Below are 17,073 nucleotides of genomic sequence, written 5' to 3'. Positions count from 1 at the left end.
ACATTAGGATCAATAAATCCTGTAATCTGAAGTATTCTTGGCATTCATGCCTCTAGGTAGATAGAAAGCGGCTGAGAATAATACTCACTGTATACATTTTCTACATGGATATCAGCTCAGATATTTATATAGCGTATTTTGCACTTGAAAACCTGTGCCAGTGAATTACAACTTTAAACACATTCTAAACAGAAGTGTATGAATACATGGCAAAGATCTATCAGCAACTTTATTGTAAGAAAAAAATTAAAGGTCAGTGCAAGGTCTCCTCCAGTGCCGGTACCCTGGTCAAAGGCTGTGAGGAGCTGTCGACTGGGCACTTGGATAAGTTGGGTTGTGAAGAGCTGCTGCGCCAAGCCAGCATCGGCACAGCCTGCAGCCAGTTAATATGGTGTGGCCACCAGCTCTGTGTGAAGCTAATCACACTGGCCCTAGGACTTGTCAGGCTTTGCGTGGACTTTGCCTTGCCTGCCTGCAGCTTTGTTTTATTTCCTTCAGCTGTTGCAGAAATTATCTAACAATCAGGTGCCTACTATCTGAATTGTTTTAGCTTTTGCTTAACTTTGTACAACTGTGTCATGTAATGTTTAGTGTTTTATGTATTCTTGTGTGATGTAATGCTTATTGTTGTATATCCTTGATCACAAAAAAATCTGTGGCACAGGCCCAGGTGAATACCCTGAGGTATGCCTGTGAGGGGCCGGGAGGGGAATGATGACTGCATTTACTGCACACACAGACCAGGAAAGCTTAAGAGGAAGGTGCAGCCCCTTGTCTAGGTCAAATGTGGGCCGAGAGGTAGTAGGGAGTTAGTGAAGGAAAGTGATGGATATCAGGAAAAAAGAGCATGACCGCCTTGTACTTACACAATCATTTATGCTCCTGGAGTGAAAGCAATGCAGAAGTTTAGCAGGCCATTGTACATGGTCACTTCTGTTGCAAGGCAGTGGCAAATTAACTCTGAGATGGTGCTATTTGACCTTCATCTCTACTACTGCCTTGATTTCCATTCCTCAGTCCCGAGCACTTGGTGTTTTGCTATAAGCTTCTTATAGCACACTCAGGCCATTTCACTCAAGCCACTGTTGCAACAAAAAAGGTGCTCCTTTAGTGAAGTTTAACCCAGCAAAGGGACGTCATACAAAATCCTCTATAGCATACAGGACTTAAATAAAGTCCTATATCTGTTCAAAAAGAAATGATATGGATATGTTTAAAGTATCCAACTTATTTTAAAGCCTCAGAAGTTATATCACTTATCTATCTGCAGGTTAAAAAAAATCATTAGTTACAAAATAGCAGCCTTCTTCAAGTATAATTTGAAGCGTTTACTATGGACAAACCTGCAAAATATATCTTATTAAGAGGGATTGTAACTCACCTTCAGGGTCTTCACAGAATTAGCATGTACCACCCAAAATCTGTATATTTAACTGCATTCTTTTTTGGCCACAGAAATGCAGTTGATCTTTACATCCTTTAAAAAAATGTATACAAAACACTTTTGACAGATACAGTTCTAAAATATTTGTGGTGAACTTTATTTTACTGCTATGTAAAGCCACTCAGTCTCCTCAGTTTTCCTTCATTCCACAAAAATAGTAGGAACTCTTATATAAGCCCAAGACAACTTCACTGATTTTCCAGTTCACCTGTTCAAAACCAGCAAACATACAATACTCAAACCATTTTAAAAAGGAAGGAGGAAGAAAAGACTTGACGCCAGGAGAGGAAATGACTGTCAAGAACTGTTGAAAAGTTAAGCTCTATGAATGAGAAGATATACAATGAAAACACTCAAATATTTGCTGAGTGAATTACTGCTGTGAGCACTTAAAATTATATAAATTTGATGCTACTTTTGTGGAAGCAGAAGCATTTTACCTTAAAAAGAGCTATGTTCTCATCTATAAAACTCTTCCGATGTAACTGCTCAGCACTGTGGAGCAATAAGACAGCAGTCCTTGATTTCTTGCAGAAGAGAGAAGACGATGTAAAAGGGGAGCTGCAAGGGGCTGGGAGTAACTTTTGCTCCTGATAATAAGGTAGAGGTGGTCTTCTCCACACCAGCTGATCTTGCAGCAACACCTTTTGCTTTGTTTAGGGCTGCTTGGAGAAGATGTTCTTTGGGAGGAAGAATTCAAGCACAGCCAAGAAATACAGCCTAAAATGTGAATCAGCTCTTGCAGTAGGCAGTTTCATTCAAGGTTGAATGCTTGCATGTATGAGTATGGCATGATCACCCTTTTTTTCACTCAATTATCGTACATAAGCTTCTACCAAGCACAGGTGTTTTCATCTTTCTCTGCAGTACTGAGTATTACTGTCCAGACTGTAAGCAGACCTGAGATACATAAACTCAGCTGAAAGATGTTGAGAAAACGTGGGACATGGCAAATCCTCCAAACCCTGCCCAAACCATGCCCAAGTGCAATCACACCATGATACTGGGGACACCTTCTAAAACCCACATACCTCAGGCAGAGTAGAAAGATCAAGGGAGACACTGATCATTGCACACCATGATACAAAGATCTTCATGTCAATGCTAAAAGAGTTCATGTGAGTATCAGAAGCAGTCCTGTTCTCAACCTACTATCAAAGCCTCATCATTCTCGCAGCCTACCTCTGGTGTCTCTGATCTACTGCTCAGTGGTGCTCTCCTTGATGAAGTCTTGCTTTCCCGAATAGTAGAAGATCTGAAACACTCCCAGAGTCAAGCATTAAGATTACCTGCCAATGCTTATTTCTAAGAAAAACATGTGTAGGTTGCTGGTTTTTTGCAAGACAGAAAATTTATGAAGATTTCAGCATCTTCTTCCAAAGTCGTCAAACAATTTGGGCAAGCACAAATGGAACAGCTGCTCCCACTGGACCAATGTGACTTCTCCTAAGGCAGATTATTACAAATAGAAATTAACTAACAAATTGCACCCTGGAAAGTTTAAGGAATACTCAGAGTCACTCACAATACTTATAAAAGGCCCTGATGACTGCTCAGGAACTCACGTCAAGGTTAAGTTTAGTCATGAACACCTGACTTGCCTATTTTCAGGTATTGTTCTAAAGTATGTAAAATGCCTTTGCGACAGATGACTGACTTATAATTAATGACTGTTAAAACACCAGTTTGGCTAGAAGTCACGAATGTAGTAAAAGCTAAGGAAAAAAAATGCATATATATATATATTTATTGTACTTTAAGTTGCTATAGTTTTTATTTTAGTTATAAACCGTAACTATGCTATCATCAGAGATTTGGTTGTCATGATCAAGAATTCAATGACTGATGTCATGAGAAGCAAAGCCAAAGTACATATACTAGACTTCGGAATTAGGTGGATATTTTTATACTTATGGAGACATAATAGACCAAAGGGTAAGGAAGGTTAACAGGAGATTTGAGTGTATACACCACTGCATATCCACTTGAGTGAAAATAAAGTAGGGAAAAATGCAGCGGAATATTGTTTTGAAAGTGGTATCCACTGGGTTCCCAAAGAGCTACAGCTGATTATCCTCCTGAAAAAAATAGGCATGTACAATATTTTTACAAATAGATTGAAGACCCAGGTATTGGCTCTAAGACTTAGCAAACCTGTAATCCAGGAGCTCTTTCGTTGTGACTTTAAAAAAAGAATTCAAAGCAGTCACAGAATAACTATATTGTCAAATATCTCTAATTCTTCAAGATGGGTATATATTTTTTATTTATGTTTATACGTATTTATATATCCATAGGTAGACATACCTACACCTAGTACCTGAGATGAACAGCTGAGGATAATTTTTATATGGGATTGATATAATTTATAGTCATTTACACAGCCTACTTTCTTAATGGGAAGATCAAGAAAAATAAATAAAGGAAATAAGAAGGCATATTTTATGACGGATAAAAATACTGAGCTTTGAAGCGTATATACATATGTCACAGAAATAAGTAATAATGCATCAACACATGAGATGTTAAATTTCTGGCTTTAGGCTCTTTCCTCCCCAGAACATCCTGTAGCTTTAGATACCCACAAGGGGTGTAGTGTGAGTATGTATATATGCACATATGCTGCCCATCCCTTACTGCATCATATAAATGAATTATGTGGCTCTTACGTTATGCAAGAGCTTGTTCTGCCAAGAGCTCTATATGCATATTTTGTATGTGCAATGAATTACACAGACTATTTTGCCATTGTTGAACTGCTGAGGGGGAAAAATGATGAATGCTAATGAAAAATTCAATAACAGACACTACTGAACTCAATGGGAATTCTGTCATACTCTTCACTGGGACCAGGATTTCAGCTCTGCTCTTTATCATGAGCAGAGATGTTTCATTATTCCCTAATATACCCCAATTCTTCTTTTCCTTCTATACTGTAGGTATACTGGTACCAAGACTTTAAAGAAACTAATGCTTATAACTTGCAAATACTTCCCTCCTACTGAACTCGACTGCAAAGCTCTGAGCTGAGTTGAAAAAAAAAAAAAAAAAACACTAGGAAAGTGACCCAACTGAGAAATAGATTACAAGAAGAAAGGGGAGGCATTTTCTCATAAAAAGGACAGTATGTGCATTAGAGCGCACATCACATTATTTTCTTTGTGTACATCCTGTGTTTTAATAAGTTGAGGAGTGGTTATTCCCAGAGGAACTGTAGAATGATATATTAGTTCCTCGAAGGAATTTAGAGTAGCTGTGCATCTCTTAAGCTGCCTTCTTTTTAAACTGCATACATCTAGCTCTTTCAGGTTCCACGCATACCTTTATCCTTTAATCCTTTCATCATTCTTGTTGTCTGTCTTTAGAGCTTTCAAGAGCAGTGAAAAACAGCATGCAAAATTCTGGTTTTGCCAGAGATTGGTAAAGTCCTTGGTTGTTTCCCTAGCTTTACATAAAACCTCCTGATCCAGTTAAGGCCTGATCCAAAGCTGTTCAATTCGGTTTGGATCAGGCCTGTTTGGTACCATGGGTTACACACCAAACTCTCCATGGAGACATCAGAATGCAGATTATACTGGATTTCTTTTTTTCCTCTGACAGTATCTAACTGCAGCCTCCCCTCTGAAAGCCACATGCCTGACATTCCTAAAATAAATACCTCATTTATTGACTGGTACTAATTCCTTAGTTTGTTACCTTTGGCAACCAATTACACTGCTTAAATTTAAAGTCTTTATCCTCTGCTTAGAGTGTTGACATACTGGAAAGAGTTCAGAAAAAAAGTCACAAGTATTATCTAAGATCTGGAACACTCATTTTAGACTGAGTGATTATTTCGGTTAACACAGAGAAGGGTACCAGATGAATTGCTCCTGATCTACAGGAACCTAAATGGGGATAACATTTTTAATAGTAGCATGCTCCATAGTATAAGAAAATCTAATGACTGGAAAACACTTGGGTGTTTTTACCAAAAGAGGCAAGAAACCCTTAGAATTATTTGCTTAAGAGAGTGCACATTCTTAATTTAGAAAAGCTTAAATCAAAAGATAGCCCATAGCCTGTGCAGAGCTGTTGTCCTGTTGCAGGACTGATTTGATGAAATTCTGTGACCTATATAAGAAGGAAATCCAACTAGGTTTCCTTGCCCTTATTTTTTTTTTAAGCGTGTCAAACTGTGTAACCTATCTGCACCTTTTCCTACAATTTTCATGCATAAATATGTCAAAATCAGTAAACATTTTATTTAGGTTTCACTTTTATCAATTTTGCATTTTAATAACAGACTGTGTATGTGAAGTCTTTCTCTATTCGGGAAATCAGCTTAGGATCAGTCCCAAATCTTGGGCAGAAAGTGCATCCTCTTATGTGAGACGCAGAAATTGAGTCAGTTTTATGACTGGTCAATAACAGCGTTACTCACAGTGTGACCTCTTTTTTGAAACATAATATAGAGAAAGCAATTTGTTACATGTCCCCTCTTAACTAAATAGGTTATAGAGACCACTATTATTGATTTATTCCAGATTGATATTAATTTCTTGCTGCACATTTACTCACTCTAGGATCCTCCTAATATGTAATACCTATGCCGAATTGCCATGCTTCGTATGTGCATGAATCTGTTTAGTTGTGGTAGATATGCTTGCATGACTCTTACTCACAGCTAAGGGAACATTCAATCTACAGTGTAAAATGGCAGACTATAAACAAATTTTGCTTTAAACGTTTGAATTTATTATGGATACATGCAAATCGATATAAATAAAAAACAAAAGCAAAACTGTAGCAAAAAATCTTTGACTAGTCCTCCTTTCTCCCACATTTCCCATGCAGAGTGTAGATGACACTGTGGCATGAATTGGAGCTCTTTAGCCCATCGGCCTTTGAGGGGACACAAACAGCTGCTCCTGCAATCAAGAGAAAGCAAAGACTGAGCAAATCCTACACGATACTATCTTATACCGTCACCTTTGGAAGTCCCTGTAGATCTGGACTTGGAGTCCAAGAAATGGTCAAAAGATCTCCCAAGCATTTTTTACTTTGTGGCTGACCAATAAACCCCAACAACAGAAGGTGGCTCAGAGGAGATGGGCAAGGGCGTTGTGCCTGGGAAGATCTGGGAACAATGCTGGGTGTGACTGATCACAGCAGGGCAAAGAAAACTGATTTAATCTCAATACAAAGGGGAGCAGAAGGTGGTCTTTGTTTTAGGTAAACAGCTATCAGTGATGGAGTGGATCAGAGTTCATCAAGAGTGTGAATTCCTCCCGGAGTTAGCCAGATCAGCCTGGGAGGAGTGTTTAGGTGCCTCAGTCCCACTCGGGCTATAAATCTGAACACTTTAACACTAGAATTTCCAAAGAGAGCAATGGGCTTGAGCTGCTTCAACCCATGTCTTCCTTCCTGGTGACTGGGGACACCCAGCACTGTGACGGTGAGCACGTTGTAGAGACCAGTAACGGGGACCAATTTGGTATTGCAATTGAACTGTCTATTGCAATTACTGTGTTTTGCTAAGTGTAACTCACATTTGTATTGTGATTTCAGTATGTTCTGTATCATTCTGACAAATCAGAAATCCCATGTAATACCAAACGTCTTCAAACAAGTAAATCTGATACTAAAAGTTACACTCCATGTGTGGAATATTTTAAAGAACCCAGTCAGAGAGTATTGGACTCTAGCAGACTTACAGGAATAGCATACATACATCTGTCTACCCATCTGTGTCTGCTTGCGCATGCACTTGTAGGAGTAGTAGTAAATTTTTTTCCTAAACTTGTGCAAAGAGAGATCTCATCTCATAATATTTTAAAGCTCCTCAACCAACTGAAGAAGCAAGGAGACTACAAAAACAGAGCCAAAGGAATCTTATTCTACAGATTTTTGTATTGTTTTCTTTAACTGAGCAGTGTCATTTTAACCAATGCTGAGTAGAGTCAGCTTCATTGTTCTTTATATTCATTTACTTACTCAATAGCCTCAGACACATACTAACACAACAGCAGAGTTTTATACTGACTCAGGTTTTTATTTCATGAGAAAGCACATGGATTTTCTTTTCCCATTACAAACCTAACTGAAAACCCAACATGTACAAATCTTCCATGAAATTATATTAGAAAAATAATGTTTCAGGTCAATCAAACATTCTTTTTAGATAAAACTGAAACGTTTTGTTTGAAATTTCAGTTTTGTACACTTTTTACTTGGATTTGAATTATTTTCATTTTCAGAAGTAATTATAAAATGAAAAATCCCATTGATCCAAAAATACCAAAAAGGAGTGTTGCCATGCTGTCAAAACACTTTGTATTTTAGGCAGATTTTACATTCTTCATTATGTGTGTCTGTTAGAATCTTTTACTAAAAAAGTTTCAATGGGAAATGCCATTACTCTCTAACTGGATATCCCCAGGGTAGGTCATTCAGCTCTGCATAATACACTTAGAGTTTCCCCCTGTAACATCATTTTTGTTCCATCCAGATAAACTCCAATCAATACACAAGACCTCATGAAGCATTTTTTTTCTTTTTTAAAAGGTGGGGAGCAGATTCTACAGAACCAAAAGTATCAGAGTGAAGATGTATGCATCCACATCACTGTTGTAAGGTATTCTTTTGCAATATATTTACTCTTTTAAATAAAAATCCTCTTAAAGTATATTCTGAGTAGGATCTAAAGGAACGCATGGCCTGTGCCTCATTTGTCTCTCATTAATATCCTCAAGCATGCCCTCCATGTCTTTTTTGACAGTGCTTGAGTGTTAGTATGCACCGTGAAAGACATCATGCACTGTAACAGTGGTCTTCTGTTTCAAACACAATGGATTTGAACTAAGGGAAAACAAATTATTTTCCATCAATACTAATTTCAGATAACGTTTTTCATATCTCCGTAGAAGAATGCTTTAGTGAGAGGTTCAGTAGGATGCTCTCAGAGCAGCATGCTTGCATTACATTTTGTAACTCCACGTGTCATTCTTATACTATGTGGCACTTCCTTTTTTCCATTTTGTTGAGTAGCCGGGGGGCTACTTGCAATATAAGCATTATTCAGCGTGAGAAAGAATGCAGAAAATAGGGCCCTTGTGGCAAGTTTAGCACAACTCTGGCCCATTGCTTATAATATTCTCCACTTTCATCTTTTTCCTTTATATTGAAAACTAAGGAAAAGTAGTTTTGAACATTTTTCATCCATCTTGGAGTCCCTTTGTTACTTTTCAGTGGTCTCTTTCTATTCTCTCTGGATATTTCTAGAACCCTTTTGTATTTCTTTTACTCACCTAGGTAGCATTGTTACATTTGATTTTGCTTTCTTTGCTTCCCTTGCTTTACCTCTGCTTTGTTTGCCAGCTAGATTCCATTCCATCCTTTCAATCTATTCATGTGTTGGTTTGGAGGGGTTTGGTGTGGTTTTTTTTTTCCTTTTTCCCCAGGGTGAAATGAATAATGCAAATTACTGCTACCTAACAAAAAGAACTATGTAGCTTTAGGTTTAGTTCTTTATTGCTTTACTTGCCTCCCTGCAGCGAGTAGTGTCTTTTGATTGACTTTCATCAGTCTTTGCTTTAGCTCAACAGCTGAATTTAATTGATTGCAGTATTTTATTAAAAGATATCTTGATTTCATAGCTTAAACAACACAAATAGAAAACTACAGTTTCTAGTTTCTGTTTTCTCAAGCAAATGACTTATTTATTTTAGAGTAAGAAAAGGAATTGCTTGTTAATGCAGACATAGATAAAAGCTATTCAAATTCTTATATAGTCTGTACTTCCATTTTCATTCAAATACCAGAGCTTTAGCTAAGGAAACATATACAAAAACAGAGACAACGTTATAAATAAGGTACAGTAAATGCTAAATTGCTGTACATCCATTATACAGCACATCTGGCATGAATGCCAGATCTGTAAGCGATACTTCTTGTGATTAAAACATCTTGATACATTACTAACATTCTACCCCACAACAGTGTCTTTCAACGGAAAAAAAAACACCTCGAAGTGCTTTATGAATAGAAAGTAGAACCTGGCTCCAAATATTATTGCCACTTAGCACTTAATTAACTGATGTAGTAGATGGTGAAGCACCTTACTCAAGACAAGGCACCCACCCAAATGTATTTTTCTCTTATGTGGATTCTACCTCTCTGCCTTTGCCAAAACCTATGTCACAGTTTGAAATTCATTCTTGGGAACTCAAATTTGGATCATGTCATTTACAGTGCATTCACAAACTCTTCCCTCTGTCCCTCACCCATTAGATCTGACAGCGTTCCCATCGCCAATCTCTCAACATACTGAAAAATATTAAAATACCCCAGCCTAAACTTTCCAGTACTGGTGCTTCATTCTGGGATTTCTGAATGGATGTAAAATCCCCTATGTAAATGTTTACATATGGATTGAAGCAATGCCTTAAGAAAACTCTAGTCAAGCTACAATAAGGAAATCCTTATTAAAGGGCAAGAGAGAACTGTATCATTCCTGAATTTGAAGAATAAATAATGGCTCTCTAAAATTACCGGTAGGTGAATATATTGTTAAGATATTTGGGCCAATGTTTTGCAATGCAATTTGTTCAGGAATTTCTGTTTGGTTAGGGTTCTGTTTGCTTGTTTTTCATGAAGACAGCTAGTCCCTGCTCTGTAACATTTTATTTCTGTTTTGAAATGATTCACAGCCAGCTTTGGGTTTTTGTACTACAAACAAGAATGCATGCAGGTTTATTCCTTTAACAGATCTGTAGTCCTGCAGCATACAATCGAGACATATTTGTGAGCACACAGCATGTATCGACTTGAACATTAATATCAGAACGAGATCATTTGCAAGTAATGGGGATTTTGGTTCTGAACTGTGATCACCTTCTTGGTTAAGAGAATCCTTCATAGGCTTGACTCTTTGTGTTTGCTCTCATACTTAGGAGCGAATGCAAAATACATCATCTGCCCGTACAAGCTCATGCATTGCAGGAATCAATATTTGATTATTAACATAGCTGAATTTTAAATTTTTACCTAAAAAAGGGTAGCATAATTGAGATGTTGTGCTTGAGTAAAGTAATTGAGATGTCATATGTATACAGGTAGGATGTCAGTAAAAGACAAATAAGCTAACAGGGAATGAAACAGACATCTTACAGACAGATATATCAGCCAAGTCAAAAGCTCCTTGGTTCAGTGAAAGCTCCTGGCAACACCATTTAAGACAAATTTTAAAAACATTATAGAAAAATCTCTTAATGTGCTTTGTAGAAGCTGCTGGTTAGTGATGTATTAGATCTTATTTGATTGATTTTTGTTCGGATTAGAAGCATACTGGGTTGCAAAAGGACAACTGGAATACATACTAAAATAATTTATACAGGCTGTATATTGAGAGCAGGTTTATTCATTGTAGAAATAAATCTACTCCTCTGAAACTATCAATTAAAATGGTAGCCATTATTCATGAAAATAAATATATAGTGTGTTATTCACGACAGGAGAATGTATCATGTATAAGTGGTCAATAAATCATTTTAGGGGAAAAGCTATATGGAAAATGGTAGCACTTAAGCTTTCAGTTTTCATTAAAATTGTAACTGCAGCAAGCTGTTCACCAGAGATTCAGTCTCTGCCACACAAACCCATGTGAGTACTCCTTGTTGTTCAGAAGTTTGCAAAAACTTCTACCCCTTTGCCTGGTGCCTGACTCTGCTGAATTCCAAAACCTTCCACAGACCCTGCAAAGGGGCAATGCAGGACCATGCTCTCATATACAACCTCCTGCTTAGTTTTGAAACCCATATGGCTTTGAGTGTGAAACCACAACACGCACCAAGTTTGCCGAGAGTAGCATGTAAAGATTTGCTGATGGAGTCCGTGCTATTAGTAAAATTGTACAATAGGAAAAAATCCATTTTACAGTTTATTTTACTACATTTTCTTATTTTCTTTATCTATTTTTCTTCTTGCTTTATGAAAATACGCCCTTAATCCACCATCAGTACCTAACTGTGCTCCTGTTTAAATCAATAGGCCAGCTACTTTTAGTGATCACACTCTCATTTTCAAAACACTTAATTCCAAGTGCTTTACTTTGACAACATTTCCAACAGAGGTTAAATTTAGTGACAGGGAACATACTGGTGACTCAGATCCTGCTAAGCCACCATCTCAGGCATATGCTATATTTCATATACTATATTATATGTAATACCATGAAAAGATATTATGCCTATAAAACTAGCCCGATGCCTAGGAAACCTAGTTATAGAAAATGTTGCAAATAGGATTAACACTGTAATGTAGTTACATACCAATTGATCTTCTTGCTCCTCCTCCAAACACATCCCATGGCAGACAGTCCTTTTCTTTCCCTGGAGCAGAGAGGTGGAGAAAGGGGCAGAGCCAGAAAACCATGGGTTTCCCCCCGCCCCCCCCCTCCCCGGTCGTCAGGTCCCATCTTACTGACAGTGCAGAAGCTCAAAGGCTGCATTACACGGTATCAGCTGCAGAGCTCTCTCCTTCCAGCTTCACTTTGGGAGGCACAGGTGAGCTGCTTCGTCTCCATTTCCTCTGCTGTTAAATACTGCAGAAAGCATTCCTCAACAGGACTTAAAAATCAGCCATATAGATTAAAAGAAAGAAAAGGAGAGGGAGGCAGAAAGCAAGGGTACTAACCACCTTCTAGATTTCAGGCTGAAATGAAAGACCTGATTTAGCCAGTGAGAGTTTTCAAAAGAGCTGGGCCCCAAATTAATGGTTTATGGCAGTAAGGGCCATATGGTAGTTCTCTTTTTGTCTAGTTAGCAAGACTTAATAAATTTTCAAGTCCAGCTTAATTTTATTTGTTGGGGTTTTTTTATTTGGGTTTTTTTTGTTTGTTTTTTTAGCTTTAAATATTTGATTTGACAATCTTTTCTTAGATTTTAATTTTCAGAGGTTGTGGGTGGTTTTGGTTTGTTTTTTAGTCTGTGGGTTTTACCTCTTCCGGTAACAAACTGCTGCTGCTAAGTAGAACAGTGTCAGGTTTTACATGCTGTACCGGCAATAGAGCATCACGCAATCCTCCACTGCAGTTTACCTATCTTGAAATCTATCAGCTTTTATTTACAACATGCTCATAGTGCACCGTCATAAACTTGTTCCGCACTGACCTTCTGGCTCAATGAAACTGGTTTGTTGGAAGAAATCAGACTACCAGTTATGTAGCACAAGTTCAGTCTCTGAGATATTTGTTCAGTTGCTACAGAGGCAAATAAAACTCCAAGTGAATTTCATTTGTGCAGGCTCTGTATTACCATCTAACTGACAGACAGCGTAGCTCTTCTCTAGAACAACTCAAATGATCCATCACGTGTTTTAAAAATACTGCAGCAGGTTAGCCCTTCCTACAAAGAAAGCAAAGCTTCAGGAAAAAAGTTTTTCCTTGTCAGTTTGCAAAAGATACACCATCAATGGTTCACATGTCCACACAAATGTAAGTGCTCATACTTCAATATTCTGCATATCCCAAAAGCTTCACATCTATAAATAAACATATGTATTATTTTCTCCTGTTTGATAGTATCAAGAGTGTGCAATCTTAAGTTTGTTTTCCTCCTCCAGTGTGGTAAGATGAACACATATAGTATTATAATGGTATACTGGTTATCTTTAAAACCTAAAACTCCTGCAATTAAAAATCACTGCAAGTTGTAATGTGCTAATTAATCAAGGCAAAAGTTACTCCAACTTACTCCAGGTCTCACTATTTCCCAGAAATTCCCTGCATTCCCTTCAACATGAGTCCTTGCAATTTCAGGTTTCACGTTATGAAAGGCCCTATTTTGAAATATTGATTCATTTTTAAGGGATCTCATTATTTTTTTTTCTGGAATCTGAGTTACATGTGTGAAAACACGGTACTCGGCATACGCAGCTGTTGCAAAAGAACAGTGTATTGTGGGCTAAAGCAAATGTGGCATATAAGGGGTTACTGGACAGGTAGCAGTGTTTTTGGTGGTGGTGTGAAAGGACTGAGAAGGTTGGTACAAAAGAAAATCTCATAAGATGAGGTTGCGTGCTATCTTCTCCCAGCTGGCTGAGGCTGGAAGGGCCTCGGGTGATTATTACCGAGCAGTTTGAGTTGATTTGTTCTGGTTTAGAGTTTGTGGTTTTGGAAATAAAGCAAGCCCCAAGGAAGGGGATGCAAAGAGAAGATGTATGGTTAGGGACTTTATTTTTCCTTGTACGGCTGGTGAGCCTGCACAGTGACTTACAATTAGCAATAAAGTCCAGACAGTCTTCGAGCTAGGTGAATCCTTTACCATCAGAAGAACTGAATGCCTTTAAAGTAAAAAAAAAAAGCTTTCAATGAATACCTGCTGAAATTTAAATCTTAATTCATTCCAGCTACACTTGGGTCTCTTTTAGATTCTCCTTGTGTGAACATTCAAGCAAGCAATCATTGCTTGTAGAAACCAAAATTTAACTACACAGGTTCCATATTCATATCAGATAAGGTTCATTTTTCTATGGAACGGGAAACTAATTGAAACAGCAAGGGGTGGAAGGGGAAATGTTCCAGAAAAAATGTATTGGAGCCCTGCAACAGGAACAACCAAGCACCCACCAAAAGAAATATAACTCATATAAAAAGAAGCATATGTGGAGGCATCCTATGTGACATCAAGGAAACCAAAATACATATACTTTATATATGCAAATGTCCTATATATTATAAATGTTTATTCCTATATATAAATCTATATACATGACATATACAGTCCACAGCTCTGCCTGTTGTTTTAAAGGTGATCTACAAACATTTGGTTGTTTAGTTTCTGGAGTTTTTTTCTCCTTAAAAAGAGTATTTCAAAAAGATTGTGGATTCTGAAAAATCTGCTGCAAATAAAAACAAATATTTAACAACCAATTGTACATGCACATGAGCAAGACTGTCAAGGTGATTATAGAGGCCTGTAAAGAAGAATTTTTAAATAGTTCCATATGCAATGTTGAATTAGTATACCCAAAGGCAACTTCACAAACCAGCAAACCAAGTGGTGACTCACTGGAATGTAGAAAATATCAGAGAAGACACTATGGCTCAAGCCTCATTATTCAAAGATAGATAAGTCACATAACTGCTTGCTACAACGTTATGCTGTTTCCTTTAGATATTTATCAGACACTAGTTCTAATTCTCGAAAAATTCGGGCAAAAATAACAAAAAGAAAAGGAAAAGATACCCTGAGAGATCTACTCCAATATAACAAAACAAAACAAAAAAAAAAGAAAAAGAAAAAGAGTGGAATATAATAATAAAGCAGCACACCTTTCTTTGATTCCTCTTCTTCCTAATACAGTATGAAGTACACAATCCAGGTGTCCTATAGGTTGTGTGAGTACTTACTCTGTGGACTACACAGTGCCTTCCTCTCTTTTCCTCCTGTCTAGTAATGCAGGCATCTCTGAAGGTGCCAGCAATGATGAGCTTGTATTCAACGATGGCATAAGGAATAGTCTCGTGCTTTCCACCCTTTTGTCACAAGGTATTTCTGCTGAAGAAGCTCAGGGACAGTGCGCTGGGTGGGTACTCTATTCTCGTCTGATAATATAATTCTAAAAGGAAGACATCCTTACTTCATACATGCACGTGTGCACATCATGCTGGAATGATCGGGGGGGGGGGGAGACCCATTTCCTTCTCACTGCTTCCATACTGGAGATGCCACACAGCTGAAAATAGCAGCAATGTTTCAACATAACAGATGGCACATTGATTCTCCTGTTACTTTTCCTCAGACTTCTTGGTACCCAGTAAAGAACAGGGATTGTGCTGGCACTGGAAACACTTTCTGAAGTAAAAAGAGTTGCAGCTGGGTCCTCCATTATCATGCAGAGAGAAGCAAGAGAGGGCTATGATTTGACATACACATTGTGGGGCTTGAGTCTGTGCATTTATAAGCACTTTCACAGCCTGCTAATTCCAGTGGAGGTAGCCAATGCCTCTCACTCCACAGGAAGTTGAGCCCTTATTTACACTAATATCAGCTTTTATGGTTTAACATAACATTTATGCCTGTGCAATCACAGATGAGATTTTCAAACCTGAAATTTTTTCACTGCAGATGAATTACTGTAATTATATCTCACTAAAGCAATGACAAAATACTTTCTTAGCTAGGAAGAAAAAGGCTATAAAGAGAAAAGGTTTTTCCATACCTGAAAATGAATCATACTTGTGAATGCATTCCCTGGACGCAGTCAAATTCTGAAACATCATGCGTGGGCAGTATTCATGACTAGGAAGAAGACAATAAACAGTGTAGATACCCAGCCAACCCTTCCTTTAACCAAGTAAATTGCTAGTCTGGGAACTTAATTCTCTTAACAGAGATGACCTGACGAACACAGTCATTAAGACTCCAGAAAATGCCAGGCATGCTGCATCTCCTTAGTGTATTGGCTCTTTTATTCAAACAGTAAAACTGAAATCACTTGCAAACTTTAATAGCAGCTAAAAGAAATACCTACAGGGTAAAGGTGCTAAGAAAAATCATTCTTCTTATTTATTGGATTTTCATATGGGGAAAAAAACACTACAGGATTTGAAAGCGTATTTGTTGGGGAAAAGAATTTGCTAAAGATAGAAAACATGGTGGGGCTTTTCTCCAAATTCCCTTGCTGATAAATGAACAGTAATGCTTAAGCCCTTCTAATGAAGACAAGTTTACCATGGAATAAAGTCGTCAATGATGAGCAGAAAATAGAGCATTTGTAAATACAATGTAACACAGAATGATAAAGCACATCCAATTTATGCAAAGATGTGCTTGCAGCAGTACGATAAATAATATCCGCATAATCAATTACTGGAAGAAAGACAAACTGAATAAATTGTTTTCTGGCAATTTATGGAAAACAAGCCTAGCACGAAAAGGACAATATGACTTTAGTCTTTTAACAAGATTGTCTGACGAGCACTAAAACAAAACTTACTAATGATTCAAAGGACACAATATTTATAACCACCTATTTTAATTACCAATAGAAAATTAAAAGTAGGGCATGAACAAAATGCCATTTATTTATTTTTTTTTTAGTTAGAAAGCAGGATATACAATGTAATAATAGAAATATATACATTTATTTGCTTTTCCCTGTTCCTGAGATTCTTTGGTTTAAAAACACATGCAAATTGGAAGGGGTGGGAGAGAAAGCTAGAGAAAAATATATTTGAGGCTTGAGGTTCATCAATAACTAATAGTGTATGTATTTGAACTCACTGGTCTCAGTGGCAAACTTTTTCTTGAGCTGGGTGAACAAGCCTTTAAAGAAATTCTGGGAGTACTTTAAAACTGAATTGGGAAAGTCGAAAATTTTATCACCATTCATTTTCAGAGCCATTTACTTTATGATGCTAAATATCCCTATGATGCATGTAGTGGTTCTAGAAAGCTTCAGTAACTGTTTAGTATACCAAGAATATTAGAATGAGTGAAAAGCCATTTAATATCCAGATATTAGCTGTGGAAGACAATGTTACTGAACAGAAACAATTCTCCAACCCCCCACCCCCCAATCAAAATAAAACAAAAAATAAAAAGAAAATATTTAGGAGATGACAGCACCTATAATGTACCTGCCTA

The 17,073-nt window shown here is 37.5% G+C and overlaps 1 long non-coding RNA gene across 1 annotated transcript in view; it reads right to left on the bottom strand.

Moving 5' to 3' along the window:
• Positions 1-17,073, bottom strand: part of LOC114012820 (uncharacterized) — a 59,216-nt gene that overhangs the window by 19,118 nt on the left and 23,025 nt on the right. Inside the window, exons 5-8 of the long non-coding RNA XR_008746124.1 lie at positions 15,647-15,726; positions 15,065-15,160; positions 11,755-13,765; positions 867-2,890 (exon numbers count right to left, since the gene is read on the bottom strand). This is a non-coding gene — a long non-coding RNA (uncharacterized LOC114012820). The remainder of the gene's footprint in view (positions 1-866; positions 2,891-11,754; positions 13,766-15,064; positions 15,161-15,646; positions 15,727-17,073) is intronic.

Source organism: Falco peregrinus, chromosome 2 (genome assembly GCF_023634155.1).
Source record: "Falco peregrinus isolate bFalPer1 chromosome 2, bFalPer1.pri, whole genome shotgun sequence".
NCBI lineage: Eukaryota > Metazoa > Chordata > Aves > Falconiformes > Falconidae > Falco > Falco peregrinus.
The sequence above is the reverse complement of the archived record's forward strand: the minus strand, read 5'-3'. Positions and strand labels throughout refer to the sequence as shown.